We start from the raw sequence: 10043 nt of genomic DNA, 5'->3' as shown, positions 1-10043 counted from the left end.
CACCCCTTTTCCTGAGGTGAATGGTTTCACCCACTACTCTCCCGGAACTGAGGCTTTGAGATCTACAGTTTCACTTGTTACATCTTGGTGAGCAAAATGTAATATTCATATGTCTAAACATACTGAATTGTAATTGGATGCATTTTACCGCCGTATCATAATGTGCTATGATTGGTTAAGACCACCAGATGGTTTGGTCATGGTCAGTTGATCATGGTTGGAGATACGTGAACATGCTAGTTGTAGCTAGCTAATAAAGAGATACGTTAAGAAAATATCCTGTAGTACTTGTTGATGAATCATTACTAGAGAAATGAGACCAAGTTAAGACGCAGACAGGGTGGATCGGTATATAGTAAGACAGTTTAAGGAGTAAAGATATCTGACAAAACGTGCACGGACTCATTCATTTAGCTCAGAAGGAACTAGCCGAAAAAAGTGCCTAAACAGAGCGTGCATTAGTTTTATACACAATATGATGTCGGTTAATTCTGGTAGTTCTGCTCTTCTGACTGGTCGTGAAGAGTGGAGCGGCCTGCTCTAGCCAGAACAGAGCCCCATTGGTGCCAGCAGAGTCCTCTGCTCTTGGCACCCGACCAGTAGGAGAGGGGGGTGTGGTGTTCATGTGATGAAATGTATGTGTGTCAAAGAACAGTGAAATAAGGGAACTGGGTTAAAGGTCTCCTGAATAGAGTGAGTGTGTGCAATGACTTGAGTCAATCAGATGAGTTTAGTATTCTATGTTGTTTGTGCGATTAGAATCTGCTGAGACTAGAATGCTCTTTGTGTTATTGGGAACTGTGTTTTGAGCACAAAAGTTTCATGTCTAGTCATGGGGTGTGTTGTGCAAGTTTAATCATATGGTTGCAGGCAGGCTCTTAAAACTTCTTGCAACTATAGGGGGTGCTGTTCCGCATTAGCATATTTGTGTCTCCAAATTAAACTGCCTCGTGCTAAATTCTTGATCGTACAATATGCATATTATTGTTAATTGGATAGAAAACACCTTCAGTTTCTATAGAAGTTGGAATTTTGTCTCTGAGTGGTACAGAACAATTTCTACAGCACTTTTCATGACAGGGTTCAGATTTCAGAAATTTTTACCTCTGATCTGGGGTCTGTTTATAAGGCGACAGTGAATGCTATGAAGAAACCGACACTGCCTACGTCTTCCTCTGGGTGTCTGTACGTCATCACGTTTTCAATGAAATCGATGGACATTCACAGCCATTATAAAGACTAAAATGTACAGAGACCCCCTTTCTCAACGTGCGCCTGAAGCTCAAGGCCATCGGACCTGCCTCGTTCCAAATCGTTTTCTAACCAGCAATATTTCTCCGGTCATGTTTCAGTCGTTAGTTGTTAAAACATCAAATGAGTTAATTTGAACCGTTTATATCAATTTATATCCGTTTAGTGCGATTTTGAGGAATTTCTTTGTTGTGCACTCTGAAAGTTGGACACGTTTTAGTGTCGGTCGTTGTGGGGGACATTTCGAAGGACAGAGGACATCTATCGACCAAAAGACGTTTATAAACATAGAAAGGATACATTGCCCAAGAATCTGATGGAAGAACAGCTCAAAGTAAGCAATATTTAATATGATAAATCGTGTTTCTGTCGAAATATTTAAACGCATATTTCGCCATTTTGTTTGGTATAGCTTCACTTGGCCAACCCTGTATTGAAATAAAGGATAATTTTAAAAATGTAAATCAGCGGTTGCATTAAGAACTAATTGTCTTTCGATTGCTGTCAACCCTTATTTTTTAGTCAAGTATATGATTAGCTTTCAATTAAACTAGATCACTCTGATAGATGACGTCAGACATATTGAGGCTTGATTTCCTAGTATTTTATTTGTTAACCACGGTTTTGTATGGCTAAATATGCACCTTTTCGAACAAACTGTATATGTATATTGTAAATATGTGTACAGGAGTGTCATCGGAAGAATTCTGAGAAGGTTAGTGAAAAATTAATATATTTGGCGGTTACGTTATAGCGCTCTTTGGCTGGAATCGATGCTCTGGTAACGTTTGCACATGTGGTATGCTAACTTATCGATTTATTGTGTTTTCGCTGAAAACGCTTAGAAAATCTGAAATATGGTCTGAAATCACAAGAACTGGGTCTTTCCATTGCTATGCTTTGTCTTTTTATGAAAAGTTTTATGATGAGTAAATTGGTCATACACGTTGCTCTATCTTGTAATTCTAGTCGATTTGTGATGGTGGGTGCAATTGTAAACTGTGATTTCTACCTGAAATATGCACTTTTTTCTAACAAAAACTATCCTATACCATGAATATGTTATCAGACTGTCATCTGAAGAGGTTTTTTCTTGTTAGTGGATATCAATATCTTAGTTGAGCCGAATGGTGATAGCACCTGAAGAGTAAAAACTGATGGAGTTAGAATAGTGTGTATTTGCTAACGTGTTTAGCTAATAGATTTACATATTTTGTCTTCCCTGTAAAACATTTTAAAAATCTGAAATGGTGGCTTTATTCACAAGATCTGTATCTTTCATTCTGGTGTCTTGGACTTGTGATTTAATGATATTTAGATGCTACTATCTACTTGTGAAGCTATGCTAGCTATGCTAATCAGTGTGTGGGGGGATGGGGGGTGCTCCCGGACCCGGGGTAGAGGCTCGTTAGAGGTTAAGCAGCCCATGGGCACTAAAGTCACCAAATGATGCTCAATATATGTGCTTGATATATGAGCTATGCATATGAATATATGCATATATGACAAATCCCCCTCTTCACGTCTTATTAGACGTGATATAAATTTCTCACACAGTATTAACCAAAAAACGAGAAATATGTTTAAACCCTCAGGTCCATCCCTCTATACAACCTGTACCAGGTGGGCTCGTCGCCACCCGGGAACTTTAAACCTTCATAACAGGGAGGACAACCGTCACTTTTTATTACTGGAGTATCAACCAACGGCATCATATCAGAGGTCCTTGCCACATCTGTAACAGACTTCTTTAAACAAGTTATAATACCGGCAGCACAGCACACGAGCATAAGAAAAACAACAACTAGGGTCAGAAATCCAGTAACCATCATTGTAGTATACTTACCAAACCAACCACCCAGCCAGGGGAACAGTCCACTCTCCTCCACACCTGCAAGACCCTTCATCTCCACTGATAACCTTGCCAACCCACTCAGAGCTTTTGAAATGCTCCCATCCGGACTAGTATTGTTAGGGACAAACGTGCAACACTGTTCTCCAATCATTTTACATACACCTCCCTGGTTGGCCAGAATCATGTCCAGTTCTAGTCTATTTTGTCTACTGGTTTGAGAGGTAGCATCCAATCGTTCAGCCATCCCCGTAAGTACTTTGTGGGTGTAGTTAACAAATCATTGTTGACTATAGTAGATATAATTGATCCAGGCATTCTGCTTAGCATCAACAATAGCTGGGCCAATAATGGGCAATAAATGCCACAGGCCATCATTCCTGTTTAATGTCTGGAATTCGTGGGGGACCCCTATTGGGACCCAACAGGTTGGTGTGAATGTTATCTGTACTCTCGGACCAAGGAGCGTCACGTTTCTGGCGTCTCCTGGGTTGGCCCCGAGCCTTTGTGTCATGTGCAGATCACAGGAGGTGGATAGCTGCAACCTCAATAATAGTCAATGGTGTTATCAGACTGGCCAAAGCACATGTGCCCTGACAATCTCCTTTCAACATGTGGGGTCAACCGCCTGGCAGGTCCACACATCCACCATACATCAGCAACACCTCTAGTTAATAGTGACATTAGTGATGCAGGCAGTAGTAGGGAGCCTCCCATAGTCTTTACCTCTACCTGTACCAGTGATACAGCTGTAATTTCCCCCATATGCCTTAACTCCCCATGGTGCCTTCTGGGGAGGGACTTCTGGGAACACAAGACTCAGAGTTTTACACAGGGTTGAATTTGGCTTATTATGATAGAAACTTTCCAATATGCACATCCAACCTTTCCCATTGCTAAGAGCAAATGGGTGAGTAGCCAGAAYAGGTCTAKCATGTCCACAKAYSACACAGTCYTTTCTRTTAAGTGTTTTGGCTGTATACCTCATATAGGCCAACCACATATTCTCCCTTCCCTCATAACCAGTTTCAGTCCCCAATTGGTCACTATCTGAGATGTCTCTCACATTTATTACCTGTGCCGGATTGGAGAGCTTAGATGATGGTGTGGGACTTGGTCTTGAAGTGGTGGAGGAGTTCGGCTGAACCTGGACCTGGCCTGTTGGAACTGGTGGTGATTTTGGCAGTACTGTGACGGTAACCATCCCCATCGTATCCCAATCAGACAGCCCAGGACTACAAGCAGTCCTGTAAAGCCCCATCCTCTCCCTGAGAACACATCATCAGCCAGAGACCAAGCAACACTTTCACTTCTATAAACGCTCACAGCGGGGAAAGGTCGGGTATAAGGGAATCTTCGGTAGGAGTTGGCCCCCAGTACTCTGTTGGTTCTGGTTCTGCTCCTACCCCTGTGATTGTTCGACAGTGTCAGTGTGTCTTACCCTCCTACAAGTGTGATATGCTACCAGGTAGCTCTTTCAGCTATTCTCACCGCAAAGGCTGTCACCAGGAATACTTGGTCTGGCCACCCAACGGGGCTGCATTCCACCTTCTCCTGTAATTCACCTGTAGTGCATAAAATCTTGGACATACAGGTTTGGTTAACAAACAGTTTCTCATTTGTTCTAACTGATTATATCTTTAATTTCTATGCCTATTTGTTAGCTAGATTTTTTAATTTTTTATTAGTTTATCATCCAATAGGCCACATCCTATCCTAGACCACAACTTACCCATCCCCCCTTTGTTACCTGGCTCTGCCAGGTAACAACCTTGCCTAACCTAACCAATGACTTAGGTAAAATTAGTTTAAATTATCCTTATGTCTGACATTATCATGTAGGAACGCCCCTTTCATTCGCCGCATGTCCAATTCTCCCTTGGGCGTCCATTCATATCTATCCTTTTCCAATTCTCTGTCAAGTGACTTATCTATTTTAAAATGTATCTGTGCTGCTTATATATGTTAACCCTTTTCTCTCCTATCTTATTTCACAGCCTACCTTGCTCATTTCCTGGTCCCCCCTCTCCACTCTGCTCTCAAACCTTCAAGGTCTCAACAGTGCGGGGTAGACCCCTCTGTCTGCCTTTTTCTCATAATAGTCAATAACAACTATGTGTTCCTTTCAAATATTAACTAAGGATTAAAAAAAACAACAACATGTCTTATAGTGTCAATCTCTAAAGTCCTTACATAACCTTAATCAACCTATCTCCATCCTATCAATAATCCTAAATCATCACATATGTCATATACCCCTGTCAATTTTAATACTATTTAAATAAAAATCTTCTAATGGCCAAATCAAATGCTAACCATATCAAATCCTTTCTTTACTAATAAGCTCTCTCCCCCAAGAGTCCACTATATTTTATTTAACAATAACATTGGTTATCCTAAAACTCAGTCTCATAAATAATTAATATATGTTTTACAGTGTGGATACCTTATCCACAGTAAATTACCACTCCTAAGAACTGAAACTTATTTCTTTTCATTAATAATTGAAATGCTTATGTATTTTCCTGCCCTATTGGCTTAAAATATATCCTGTTCAAACCTCAATGTATCATATCTTCCCCCATTTATTATCGATGACAAATGGGATTTTTTCTGTTGTAATACCAAATCAATAATAGCCAATTCAAAACCTTCATAGCCAATGTTTAAAAACAGAATCCTGAACCACTTCCTCTTTCTCCCTAGAGTTTATTCCCCTGCTCCCCATAATTTGTCCTACCTCAATTCCACTTTTTTCTCTGTGGTTCAAACTACAATTATGTTCAAGAGCTATAAACTCCATTATAATTAATGTACCTCAAAACTAGTATCCCAAATGACCACAAATTAATTATCTTCATGCCCCCCCTGTGGCTGATCAGACCACCTGGGAATGCAATGAAAACTGGTCAAAGGTTACACCACCCCCTTACATTCGTGTTCCATACCATGTCTAGAAATACTAAAGAACCCTTGTCTAATTAAAACTCAGAAAATAAAACTCCTAATATTCCATATATGAGTGTGTCCCTTTAAGATATCTTGTCTCTGGGAACATGGAAATCCCCTTAACCCAAACGTTTACTACAAAAAACAAAACCTAATAATTATGATAATACCCTCAAATCATTCGTTTTAAATTTCCTCGATGTTTCATGTAACTCATTCAGTCTTTCTCCAAATTTTCTCCCCAAAATACTTTATACCCTGCCATTACACTCACACAACTGTGATAAMCGTGTACTGTCCCTTTAAAATAAAACACTCCCRGCCAGCCATACCAGTTTGCGGGCCGTTCATTGTTCCCCATAATGAAAACAGATMATGTTTAGAATACGTTTACTTCTWGTTCGAATTCCCTGGTGTTACCTAACCAAAAACCAATACCCGGGAAATAACCACAACTTTTTACGATTCAACTATTCTTACCTCCCTATCTTATAGCCAAATATAGCCCAATGAAACGCCTAGCAATTCTGTTGTTAGCTGCAGCATCTTTTCAGACTATCCCTACAATATTCAGCTACTTAAAAAAAAAATGTATTTGGAACTTTTAATAACTTCTGAAAAGTGGCTCAAAGCTATAATGCACGCATTCGGGTATTTACCACTCAGGCCTCCATCCGCCATCAAGTTTTTACATTCCTGGTCTCCCATGCACCTGTTGATGACAGCCACCATGTCTCCCATGGTGAGTTCATCGGAAGCGGTTAGACTCTCAAAGGTCTTTACCCACCTACATCCAGACTCTTCAGGTAAAGGTAGGGCCTCCATCAGGGTCAATAGATCTCTGTGGGCCCATGGTTTATAAATGGGTTGTCCACCAGGTTGTTGTCGCAGGGGCATCATCAGTCCTTTCAGCCCCCACCCCCTTTGCTGCGTGTGTTATGTGCAGGTCCAGTTAGTGCATCACAGAGACCGCCCTTGAATTTTCCTTTCAAGTACCATACTCCATCACTTTGGCAGCTGGGCTCTTCTTGTTCCTCTGCTTCATTGCTGTGGTGGCCCAGCTGTATGCAGTATCCCTCTTGTCTTGTTGCTTCATCCTGTTGCCTCCTCTTCTCCTCTCAGTCTCTGTTCCTCTTTCTTCTGTTCATTGTCCATTCTATCCAGAGTGAGTTGCATCACCCTCAGTTCCTCCTGGTCTCGTCGTGCCTTTGACTGCATTATTCTCAGTTCCTCCTGGTCTTGTCGTGCGTTCGACTGCACTTTATCGCCGAGAATCTTCTGCTGCTTTTCTCTCTCACATGCTCAAGTCAGGCTGTCTTCTGACCACTCTTGTCTCTCTCTCAGCTGCACGCTATCTCTATCCACTTCCATGCTGCATATACTGTTCACACTTCCTTCACCTTCAACACTTACAGATATCTTGCTTAGTTCTGCAATTTCTTCTCTGATGGCACGGGCTGTTACCAGCAGGGCCTCAATCTCATCTTTCCGATCCTGTGACACTGGGAACCACTCTGTGTCCTGACTACCTTCTGGCCTCTTATTATAATTAACTGTGGCGCTCAAATCTAGAACTGGTGCCATCATCTTAGGTCCGTCGTATGGAGGAGGTGCACTGGGCTTGGGCAGTTCGGGGTAGAGCCTCATCGATTTCTGGGTCCGGGGTGTCTCTTCACCACACATATCACGCAGTTTTTCCAACATAGCCAGACCAATCCTTTCTTTCAATTTAGCTTTTTCCATGGCTTCTTTTATTTTGCCCTTGGTGGGCTCACCGCCTTGTTTCCATTCCGTGATCTCCTTGAGTGTTTTACGCTTTAATGCATCTAATATTCGTCCGGGCTCTCCCTCGGCAGGGAGATCCGTGGGTGAGATGATACCCCCCTCCCCAATCCATTCCCTATACATCTTTTCGCCTCGTCTCTTCCAATCCTTTTCCTCCTTTCCACCGTGTATTTCTAAAGTAGACTTCAAAGTCTTCAACACTTTCTCTACTTCTAATGACATTCTATGTACACTACAATACTGTCAACAACCTATGCCTTTACTCAAACCCAAGTGGTACCCTTTCCCTACGGCTAAATGGGCTCCCAATTAGGCTTAAAGTAAGAACTCAATTATGCACTGCGGGTCCCCTAGGGTATTAAGTAGTCTAGTGTCCTGTGGATTCTCACCTTTACTTCAATACCAGATGTACAAAAATAAAAAACTCTATCACTCCATATGGGTTGCGTATCGTCTGGATCACGCCTCTAGATCAACTTAATATCTCACTCAAACTCGGTAGTCAGTGCGCCGCCTTTACTACCCAATGTACTTCACACACCTATGCTTTGTCAGGACCTTAGAGAGACCCTTTCCCTATGGCTAAATCGGTCTCAAGTCCAAGTAACCAATTTAATTATCCGTCATTCACACTTGGCCCCGCCTAGTACATTTCATTCGCATCATATGGTTTTCCATTCGCACTTTGTTGGTCCCCTGGAATCCAACACTCATACATGTAGTCCCAGACTATCCAGTCACACGTTGGTGGTCACCCGTTACCCACCACTTCATACAAGTAATAAGTGTGCTCTGTTACCACTCATTAGCCATGCAAATTAGTACATCCCATACACAATGCATCATTAAGTATTGTTGATCAATAATAAAATTGCAGTTGCCAATGGAGATATTACTTTCTCAACTATATAACTATATTCCAATATCATATGCCACAATAGTTCAAATTTAGCAACTTACATCAGACAGGTGTTCTCACAAAATTAATTTGGATAACGCCAATGTGCAGAATTTCAGTTATTACAATAGGTATCTGCTTACCTTTTTTAGTAGACCGGTCTTTTTGTGAGAAAACCCCGTCCGATGACAGCAATGGCCAATTGGCTGGCGCGTCAATGTCCAGCGAAGTCACTCTTGCCAGATCACGTCGGGTGTCACCAATTGTTAGGGTTGCGTCAATTCAATCTGGTATAAGGACAAGTATGACGATGAGTCACCGATTGTATACTATATGCTTTTTATTAACTAAGCAATAAATGGCAAATGCAACTTTCGTATATACGGGTTCAATATAACATCACGCAGGATGAGACACAGAACTGGGCAACACCCCAAACCCCCCCCCTATATACTCTAACAGTTGTTAGTTCCTGCTTCAGAGCAGGCCTGTYAGAGTAGAGGTCCAGTGTGGTTTTAGACTTACTGGCCTATCGCTGGTGTTGGCGCTTAAGCTMGTCCAGCCCCTTAGCGCTTCGGAGGGTCCGCTGATATCTTGATAGAGTGTGGCTGTCTGGCCCCCCATTCCTGTTGTTGCACTCACAGTTCCTGTTATCGTGTCTTTTCGGTACTTTCCCATCCCTGCTACCCCTCGTGATGTGCACCCCTCCTCTCCCAGATTAGTCAAGTCATGCGATATGTCTAGCCACACTTTGTTGCACAATTATAACACACACACACATATGTTCAATGTACTTATCCCCCCCATACAATCAATAAAACTCAGACCTCACAACAGGCACCTAGCACTATTGTTGGATTAGCAGTGTTTCTGTAGTACAGGCACCTAGCACTATTGGTTGGATTAGCAGTGTTTCTGTAGTACAGGCACCTAGCACTATTATTGGATTAGCAGTGTTTCTATAGTACAGGCACCTAGCACTATTGTTGGATTAACAGCTGTTTCTGTAGTACAGGCACCTAGCACTATTGTTGGATTAGCAGTGTTTCTGTAGTACAGGCACCTAGCACTATTATTGGATTAGCAGTGTTCTATAGTACAGGCACCTAGCACTATTGTTGGATAACAGTGTTTCTGTAGTACAGGCACCTAGCACTATTATTGGATTAGCAGTGTTTCTGTAGTACAGGCACCTAGCAGTTTGTTGGATAAGCAGTGTTTCTGTAGTACAGGCACCTAGCACTATTGTTGGATTAGCAGTGTTTCTGTAGTACAGGCACCTAGTACTATTGTTGGATTAGCAGTGTT

At 41.9% G+C, this 10043-nt stretch overlaps 1 long non-coding RNA gene across 1 annotated transcript; it reads right to left on the bottom strand.

The window, feature by feature from the left end:
• Positions 1-3426: 3426 nt before the first annotated feature.
• Positions 3427-6296, bottom strand: LOC139027233 (uncharacterized). Its single transcript, XR_011479292.1, has 2 exons — positions 5261-6296; positions 3427-5157 (listed from the first exon to the last, which is right to left on the bottom strand). It is a non-coding gene; the product is annotated as an uncharacterized lncRNA (long non-coding RNA).
• Positions 6297-10043: the final 3747 nt, after the last annotated feature.

The sequence above is a fragment of the Salvelinus sp. IW2-2015 genome, unplaced genomic scaffold, assembly GCF_002910315.2.
Source record: "Salvelinus sp. IW2-2015 unplaced genomic scaffold, ASM291031v2 Un_scaffold8500, whole genome shotgun sequence".
NCBI classification, from domain to species: domain Eukaryota; kingdom Metazoa; phylum Chordata; class Actinopteri; order Salmoniformes; family Salmonidae; genus Salvelinus; species Salvelinus sp. IW2-2015.
This window is presented reverse-complemented; position numbering and strand designations above follow the sequence as displayed.